We start from the raw sequence: 10,567 nt of genomic DNA on the forward strand, positions 1-10,567 counted from the left end.
ACATGCTTTTAAGTGGCATTGTTGTAATCCTTAATAAAGTCGCAAGAAAACGTATGAACACTGGAATTTTCCTGGATTTCTGCAGAATTGTTCATGAAATGTGATTTGATCTTCATCAGGTCACAACATATAAAAAAATAGCTGCTTAAACTAAACTGAACAAACAATTATATGTTTTTGTTTTTACTGAACATACCATGTAACATTCAGTGCAGGGATAAAAAGTACGTGAACCCCTAGGCTATGACTTCTCAAAAGCTAATTGGAGTCAGGAGTCAGCCAACCTGGAGTCCAATCAATGAGGCAACATAGAAGCGTTGGTTAGAGCTGCCATGCCTATAAAACACACAACAACTTTTTATTTGCCATTGTCATGAAGCATTGCCTGATAAACCATGTCTCAAACAAAAGAGCTCTCAGAAAACCCAAGATTAAGAATTGCGACTTGGATGAAGCTGCAAAGGTTTACCAAAGGGTCTCTAAAAGCCTTGATGTTCATCAGTCCACGGAAGACAAATTGTCAATAAATGGAGAAAGTCAGCACTTTTGCTCTCTCCTAGAGTGGCTGTCTGGCAAGATGAGGCTCATGCTCAATGAGATTAAGAAGAAAACTGATATATGCACCACGGATGAACTGAAAAGTTGCATTCAGACTTCAGACATCACAAATGATTATTAATTATAATACAATAATGAAGATTTTATGTCTCTTGTCAACTACTAGGAATTTGTTGTAGAGCTGGTGAAGAGTATGAACTGTGGAGACTCCGGATTGGTCTAGGGTCATACAGGAAAATAAGCCAACAAGATGGGAATGGTATGGGTGGACCACTCGCTGCTGACAGAAAAGTAAGACGTTTCAAAGTTTTTTTTCTATCACATTTGTCACTAACAAAACGTCTTTTAAACAACCGTTCTCACTTCCTGACTCGTCACATATGGACGCATGGTCAATACCCATCTGCGTCGGTTTGTAACGGACTGGGTATCAGTACAGCGTCATAGTTCAACGCAGAGGGGGAAGTCCTGTAGTATCAGTTTTTGATGGTAAAGATAGGTATATATTTAACAGAAAAGACTGATTAAGGAGGGTGGTTGGGGTGGATGGCGGGCCAGAACCCTGACTTTGAACCAGGAGAGCGGTGGTTCATGTCCAACGTGTAACAAAAAGTCAACATTAAATATTTTTATTTAAGTCAGGCAAGTGTACATAGTTATTTTAACCCAAACCATGATCTTTTCCTAACCTTAACCAAGTAGTTTTGTTGCCTAAACCTAACCAAATTGCAAAGTATCACAACTTCAATAATCAGTTTCAAATAGCGATCGCTTTTTTATTTTATTGTTGCTAACTTTAGTGGACGTGTCATTTTGTTGTTGCTAAGCGTTGCTAAATTGACCGGGAGTGAGAATGTGTTGTTTTAAAAAGTAGAATGTAAACAAATGAAAAAAAGATCAATGCAGATTACATCAATTTACAAAACTGAATTATGTGTTTAACTGCTAATAATATTTGAAGTGAAATCCAAAAGCTTACTACTAATTGAAAATAATCAGGAGTGACAACAAATAACAACCTGTATTTGTCCTATAGGTTCTGGCAGCAGGATCGCCACACCAGCAAAGAAACCAGTACCCTGCAGCATGCTGCGATCAACAAGGAAAATGGACACAGAGTATATACTCTGATCATAAGAACGATCTGTGAGAAAAATATTCTTGTTTTCCTTGATGACAGAGAGGTGTGTAGGGAGGCCGAGGGCTAATGAGTGTCAAGATGACTGGATGAAACGGAAAAGATCCTGGACTACATCAGGAAGATGGCCCCCATATGAAGGGCTTAGTGAGTACCTCAGGCAGCAGAAACCCAAGAGTGAGGACAGGAAGACGAAAAACCTTCATGGAGACACAAGCCACTGAACGGCATGTACCACAGACAAATAGAAGTCTCTCTCTCTCCCTCTATGTATAAATAAAACATATGATGATGCTAATCCAACTTGACTTAAAAGAAAATTGAATAAAGGAAGATACCTCATACTCTGAACAAAATTCCTTTATTGTGGCCAGCCTAAAGCACACCTGTGCACAAACCACGCTATCTGATCAGCATCTTGATATGCCACACTTATGAGGTGGATGGATGATCTCTCAGTTTGACAGATTTGTGAACAATATTTGAGAGAATAGGCCTTTTGTGTACATAGAGAAAGTCTTAGATCTTTGAATTCAGCTTGTGATGAATGGGTGCAAAAACAAGAGCTGCGTTTATAATTTTGTTCGTGTTTATCTCTGTTATCAGACATGATCTGAAGTATACAAACAAACAAACAAAAGCAACTTGATGGTAGGCCACCATCTGTGCATTATGGAGGGAGATACACATTTTGGCAGACTGCATGTCCAGCTGGTAGGACCTGTACTGTAATCGCTTTTGTGTATGAAAAGTGCTATTTAAATGCAATGCATATTAAATGATTATAATAATTAACCTTTAAGGAGGGGGATTTAGAACAATTTCCAGCAATATCCAAAGGCTATCATTACGTGGTCAGACTATCGCAAAATAAATGTTTTCTTTGCGAGGGAAAATATATAGCTGTCTTGTTTAGAGATTCTCAATTCAGTGCATTGAATAATACAAAGTTTGATAACATGAAATGTTAGGATACAAAAGAATAATAGCATTTATTTTGACAGATAAGCGTGTTAGCTTTGTTCGCAAAAACATTGTTGACAGAACAATACAAAAACCATAGATTAAACAATCCACCTGTTATATTGTTCATTTACTTTGGTGTCAGAGGTCCGCCTTCACCGCTGAATGAACACACGCTCCCACGGCTGGGGGAACACAGGCCAGTTTAGCCCCTTTTCCACTGCACGGTACCAGCTCTACTCGCCTCGACTCTACTCGCCTTTGTTTGGTTTTCCATTGAGGGGTACTATCTCTGGGTGCTATCTGCAATGGAAATGGAGCACGGTAGGCCTAAACAGAGTCAAGTCGAGGCGAGCTGAACTGGTACTGGTAATAGAAAAACGGCTTTTGACAATAGAGAATACAGTACAGAAGTGGTTTTCTTGCCAGCTTTGGCTCTTGGCACTGTAGGGCTCAGCTAGGACCACTACCTGCCCGGCTAACTGAGCTAACTAGCTACAGATACAGACGCAGTTAGCACTTTCACTGACAGCCTAAATTCAACCTTGTTTAAAACTAGACCCATAGTCAATGTCTATTAAAGAGGTGGTATTATGGTTTTAGGCTTTTTCCCTCCCCCTTACTGAGTATATTCCTTTTTGTGCATGTAACAGGTTTGCAAAGTGAAAAAGCCCAGAGCCAGCCCAAAGGGAGTTCCCATCTCCTACAGAAAACTCTGCTCTGAACTGCCTGAAAACAGCTCGTGTTGTAGTCCAGGCTTTACTTCCCTTTCTGTGATGTCACAATGAAATACGTGTCATAATGCTCGCTGAGCGACTAGTCTGAAACGCCCTCAAAAACCCGGTGGAAAAACCGTGAGCTGCAGCACACAGCTCCTCTCCCTCCAAACACTAGCTACCCTCCAGGCAGTCAGCGGAAAAGTTTTCCTGTGATGTAGAGACAGAGCTCAGTTAAAACTTTATGGATGAAAGATACTTTTGTTACAGATTAATAACTTTCTATGCTTCTGATTGGCTATTACCGGCCTTTCGCTGACCTGCCCTGATTGGCTCGTAGTCCTTAACAAGGAACTGCGCATGTGCAACTCCCAGCAAAGATCATTTAGAGACAAGATGTATCACTCCACAGCTAAAACGAATCCTTCAACACGGTGAAAAGAGGAGCTGCAGCAATGTGCAGTATGACAAAAATATGGCGTTTTTTGAAATTTAAACCATGTAAACCTGTTCTGGTACATCCTAAACAGGATTATGAACCTGAAAATGAGCAGAATACCACGTCTTTAATAGACACGCACTATAACGACCACATATATATGTCATATATAGGTGGTCGTTCAATAGTGTAATAGTCTAATTGATGACTAGTCTATCCTTAGGCTGCGGTTACATGTCTATTAACTTTTCACTGACTTTGTTTTAGCCTGACGTCTGGGCTGTCTTGAGATGGCTATTACAAGTCTTTTAAATGCAAAATTGCTTGCAGGTTTATAGTTCAGTATAAGGAACTTGCAGTCTACTGCTCCACCACACGAGGGCACCAACATATTCATATTAATCCTCTGTTCTGCCTTGTTCACTGAAAACTGATCATGGTGAAAAAGCAAAGAAATTGCCTACACAAAAGAAAATGTGTTTCTTCAATTAGGAATAAAAGAAAAACACTTCACTTTCTGAGAGTCTTCCTCTGTAGTGTACATACGAGACTAAGAAACTAAATATAAAAGCTCAAAAGCAGTGACAGTCCATAATTCATTTTATCTTTCCAAGCACATGAACTGCACGAATAATCTCATATCAATAATTCCAATATAGTCATAGTGGCAGGTAGGAGTGAATGTAAAAGCGGAAGACAGGCCCAGGTCCATAGCATTTATTATTCTGCAAGGAACATGGACAAACAACAACACTGGATCCAATCAATGGATCTATGAGAAACAATTTTTTTGAGAGTTCCTTTTGACCTTGGTGGCCAACATGTGTGCGTGTACCTGTGATATAATGAATACATAATGTTTGAATCTTGCCAAGGACCTTTGTTTCACAGCATTTCTATCTCTCGTTTCCCATGGGTTCCTGTCCTCACTTAAAAACTACATAAGGGCGTCAACACAACATTTTCTTGGACAATCTGGATTGACAGACAGATGCTCTAATAACTTGGTCCAAACAACTTATGAATTTTATAAACTGTCTTAGGTTTATGATTGGCATTTTTACTTCATTAAACATTACATTACAAAATTGGCTTTAGTTTATCTGTGGATACAACAATTTCCTGTTTTGGTCAAACTAACTAAAGTAACAAAAATCACAACACCGGATCCAGAAGAGTCAAATGAATAAAAAGTAAGTATGTCATTTTTCTCTGCTGAAACCAGACAGAAGCAGAGACAATTAAAATTGACAGCAGCAACAGTACAGGTTATTACATTATTGAAATATATCATAGTTAGTACTGCAGTGTATGCTTTCACACATTCAAGTATCAGCAGCATAGTAACCAGTCAACATAGTGAACAGCAGCTGCACTTCACTTTATGTAAATGCAAATGTCTCAGTGCTCTCAAGATGTAGCTGTAGCCTATTATAGGCTAACATTACATAACTTTTACCTGATAGGCCTTCATCTAGTTTAGTGGGGATGCTGTGCCATGCGAATTCCTCCTGTTGATGTCCTATTTAGTAAACATAATAGATTCTGGAAACTTCCAATGAGTTGTGCTGCGCATCGCGTACAAAAATTTCAAGACAATTCAACTTCGGCAGTGGGCGGTTGTGTGCGTGAGGCGACCACTTCAGCTCACTCTAACAGGGACACTTGCCATAGACTGTTTATCCCTGATAAAAGAAAAATGTTTCTGCTGATACCTGTTCATAAAAGACAGGAAAACAGATTCATATATGTTAACCTGTTGCTCAGAAGGGCTGTTATGTTGTGTATGATTATGGCTCTGGACTTACTTGTTTTACCAAGCTAGATAAACGGTAATGCCCTGGCAGCGGCAAATAACTTTGGTTTCATTTGATTTGATTACATTAATGTTTAAGTTGAGATATACAAGAATGTTTTATTTCTACTGAATAAAGGGAATACTGCTGGTAAAGCACCTAAGTTTTTGAATTGCAATTTTGAAGTGTTTGCAAACCACGTTAATGCACTTTTGTGATATAGCAGTACTTTTAAATGAAATTAAAAATAAAAAATAAATTAATTTTGCGCACACAACAATGTGATTATTCGCAGAAAATCATGCAATTAATCACGATTACAAATTTTAATCATTGCCCTGCACTACTGATAATATAAATATTTGAAGTGAAATCCAGCACCTTACTTCAAATTGAAAATAATCAGGAGTGACAACATTTTATTTCTCCTACAGGTTGTGGGCATCAGGATTGTCACACCAGCCCTGGGACCAGTGCACTGTAGCATGCTGCAATCAACAAGGAGAATGGACACAGAGCGAACGTTATAATCGTAAGAACTGGATCTGTGAGATAGAGATATTTAAAAAGTAGGATGAAACATTACAAAAACTTCAGACTTCTAGTACAGAGTGAGCAGCCTGTTTGGAGGTCACACACATCTACATGTGAATTGTGTATCTGCAGCCCTACAGGGATATTAATAAAAGTAAATAAGACATTGACTCGGGAGGTTGTTATTAGTTTAGCTTGTAATAATTTAGATCAGTCTGTGATTTTTATGTGAAAATATGCGACACAGGCTAGATGCATTCATGACACATACAATCCAAATCTGAATTTAAAAGAAGATCAGATAAAGTAAGATTTCGTGGGTAATAAGATACCACATATTTTTAGTAATATACTGTGTATTAAAAAATTCCAAGGAACACTTTGTTGTGTTCATGTTCTCTCACCAACAGATGGTTCAGTGGCTGCACCAATCAGGGACCAAATAAATGTCACAATAGCAAGTTTTGCTTCTAAATGACTAGGAATTATGTATGCAAGTAGGGCTGTCGCAATAATTGACTTCAAACTCTGAAGCCACGCGTTGCTGCGGTATGTAAATTGACTTGATAGACAAGCCCTGAAGGTAATGATATAGCTACGTCTGAAAAAGACATGGTCAAACTACAAAAAGGAGTTTGCTTGGCAATGTTGACTAGCACGCAGCAGCTAGCTGCTGCGTGCAGTGAGTGAGACCTGCATATGCACAAATTAATCATTGATGAAAAATGCGATACCGCTCAACATGTCGAGACCTAACATGGAAATTACTTCACTGCGACAGCCCTATATGCAAGCTGAATCATAATCAGTCCATGTTTAAATAGCTGGAGACGTCCATACGTAACGACAGGTTGGAAATGGATCATTTCTCTCTCAATATTACTTGAGCCATTATCATAAGGAACAAACCTCATAGAGATGAACTGAACAGACCACTTACTGATGTAGTTACACTTGGGAGGAGTGAAGATTATGAATGTGTTTTGGAGAGAAGGATGCATCTGATGGTAAATCAGATTTCAGTCTATCTTGACTGCTTAGTTGAATTTACACTTTGGGCTTTGTTGGTAATCAAAATCAATCTAATCCACGCAAGATGCATGAACTGGCCAAGTATAAATGGGGTACAAGCAGTAGCATAAGGTAGTAACAACGGGTCCCAGTGCAGGCTCTGCTGCTGGGCCCTGGGCTCCACAGTTACAAAGAGCACACACGCACACATACACTGTGTTCGTGTCTAGAAGGGAACCCTATACGGGCAAATCTGCGTGCCCTGTTTCCTCACTGTGCACGGTTTAACAACTGATAAGATTAGATGTAGTAAATATCTAATCTCCTTAATTGAAAGCTCCTTAAATTAATATTTTCCATTAACATATTAAATTGAACAGCTCTATGTTCAACACACGCACACTGCTGCTGCTAAAATACCATCACATGATGGATTTAGAGTCAGTATAGACGGGTTCAGTTACAACAGTTCAACCACCGCACCCCATACTTAAAAGTGACGGGAAACCTGTTCAGCAGCGTATTTTAGATATGAATCCACTTTACTGGAATAATAATTAACCAGAGAAGTCGACAACCAGCCCAAATGAAAACACATGATGCAGCATCCTCTGGTCTGAGAGTCTGCATCATATAGGCTATGGTTATAGCAGGCTATTAAAAATAATTAAAAAACAAAGCAGGTCTCTCCCGACATATTAAATGATCCCGTATCCATAACAGCATCATGAGGATGATTTTTACAGTACACGACATTTCTTAACCTCACTGGCTGAAATAGAAAAAAACAAAACAAGTCTCTCCCAACTTTTTAAACTAATCACGTAATGTTACCCATAAAGGCATCAATGAGGATGATTTTTATGAAGCATATAATGTTTAACGCCACTGTCTGAGATAAAAACAAACAATGAACTAACGTTACTGTTTTGCACATGCATTTATAAGAGAAGTATTCAGTGCTTTTACAAAACACAAAACGTTGATTAACGCCACTTTCTCCTACCGAGTGGATGCATCACTGGCAGTAATGTTAGCAGGCTAAGTTTCATGTTGCTTTAGCAGATGCTTCAATAAAACGTTTACAGAAGACCATGTTCTTTGCATCTCTGTGGGTGACACAGCTACGTTAGGCCTAATGGCAGTACTTACAGCTGTGGAAAGAACACTTCTCTCCCTCGTTCTCCCTCAACATTAGGTCCGGTTTCGCTGATCTGCAGCACAGTCAAACATGCGAAATGAGACACAAACAAAAGATCCATCTCTGAAATGGCAGTTTATTAAGTCAACAAGAATTTACAAACAATGCGTAATCTACGTTGATCCCAGCTGTTGACTACATTCTTCTGACAGCTACCGAAGCGCTTTTGCCCCCTGGCTGCGCGTGCATCTAGTAGTGTTTGTATACAAGAAACCAGTCTCTATGTCACCTAGACAATGTATTTGCATCCGACGAGCCTTGCATTAAAAAAATCTTTGACAATGTCCTTGTCCAAAAATCCAAAATTATTTGGGAGTTTTGCAACCTTCTCATCCTGTTTTTTTGTCTCCTGTCTCGTCTTGTCACATGATCAAATATAAACTTGAGATTGGGCAGCCACACGTATGTTACCCAGCAATCCTCATTGCATATTTGAGCTATGTGACACGAATACCAAAGAAAATAAGACAATATTCATTCTATGGAATCTAATTTCTACAGTAGCCACATATGGCATTTGCTTCAGACTTTTGTGGGTAAAACTACTGACTGCCACCCCAAAAAGGGGGATATTCACATTTGAGGGCATATATAACACTTGATCTCATTGTCAGCATAAAGGTAAGAGGCAATCTCTGAGTCTACTCATTAAGTCTAGATGCATTTTTACATTTTTACCATGCAACTATCAAAGATCAGCTGGGTGCACAGTCTGCACTCTCTATACCTACACCTCTGGGTAAGTGTTTAAGTTGCATAATGTTGACCAAACCTCAACTACAATGCAAATGCCATACGTGGCTACTGTAGAAATAAATATGGTAAACCTTCTAAATTGTTGTCACTGACTGTGATCTAGTGTTATGAAGAACTGTTTAATATCAACATTATGTTAAGCGCAGTCAGTTGAGAAACTACCTACACGCTCTCGTTCTGCATGCAAGAAAATAAAAACAGAGAGTGGACAGACTGGTTGAAATCTATTAAGGTGCAGACTTTCACAGACCATCAGGTTGATATTTCAACACAGGATGGATGTACGTAAGTTAAATACTGTAGAATCAAAACTAAATATTACTGTTAATGTAAAAAGAACTGAATGTGTGTATGTGGGTGTACATTCAAATTAGAGGTTCAGCTAAATTATATTTGTACATAAGTGGTATAATATTGATGGAATTATATTATTTGTCTGTACTCAGCCTGTATAAGTACTGCTCAAAAAAATAAAGGGAACACTTAAACGACACAATGTAACTCCAAGTCAGTCACACTCTTGTGAAATCAAACTGTCCACTTAGGAAGCAACACTGATTGACAATCAATTTCACATGCTGTTGTGCAAATGGAAAAGACAACAGGTGGAAATTATAGGCAATTAGCAAGACACCCCAATAAAGGAGTGGTTCTGCAGGTGGTGACCACAGACCATTCTCAGTTCCTATGCTTCCTGGCTGATGTTTTGGTCACTTTTGAATGCTGGCGGTGCTTTCACTCTAGTGGTAGCATGAGATGGAGTCTACAACCCACACAAGTGGCTCAGGTGGTGCAGCTCATCCAGGATGGCACATCGATGCGAGCTGTGGCAAGAAGGTCACAAACAGCTAGTATATTTTTAGGAAAAACATATTTCCTGCTTGTGATGAAGTATAATCTAACAGTGTTTTACAGTTGACTTATAAGTATTATGTAGACCTTTTAGCATCTTTCATTGGTGTAACAGTATTACTAAATGATGAATAACTGCCAAAATAGTGTACTGTTAGCATGTAAAGTTAGTTTGCTCTCAGCTCAAGTAATAATGTTCAGTTTCGCAGGAGGCAATGCAATAAAACAGTTCATTATGTAAGGTCTTTATACACCACTCCATCTCAATTGTGTTTCAAGGTAATGTTAAATATTTTTATTTTAAATTAGTCCTGGGTGAGGCCGACAGTGTTCATACAATAATTATCACTAAACAATTCAACCCATAGTTTTAATTTGACATCAATGCAACATGTTGTGCGTGGTGTGTAGCTGTTGTGGTGAAATGAACTTGAATTTTGGTTCATATTTAAGAAGTGAAAAGCCACAGAGGTTCAAGCTGCTGATCTTGGCTCTTTAAAGCTCAGTATTATGAACTTGTAATCTACTGCTCCACCACACGAGTGCACCAACATGTTCATATTAACCCTCCTCTGTGCTGCCCTCTTCACTGGAAGCTGAACA

General features: G+C 38.9%; 1 protein-coding gene across 4 annotated transcripts in view; it reads left to right on the forward strand.

The window, feature by feature from the left end:
• Positions 1-10,567, forward strand: part of LOC119906777 (collagen alpha-1(XIV) chain-like) — a 516,646-nt gene that overhangs the window by 329,543 nt on the left and 176,536 nt on the right. The window lies entirely within an intron of this gene.

Source organism: Micropterus salmoides, unplaced genomic scaffold, assembly GCF_014851395.1.
Source record: "Micropterus salmoides isolate LMB-PRFRI ecotype aquatic unplaced genomic scaffold, ASM1485139v1 Ms_hic_scaffold_17, whole genome shotgun sequence".
NCBI classification, from domain to species: domain Eukaryota; kingdom Metazoa; phylum Chordata; class Actinopteri; order Centrarchiformes; family Centrarchidae; genus Micropterus; species Micropterus salmoides.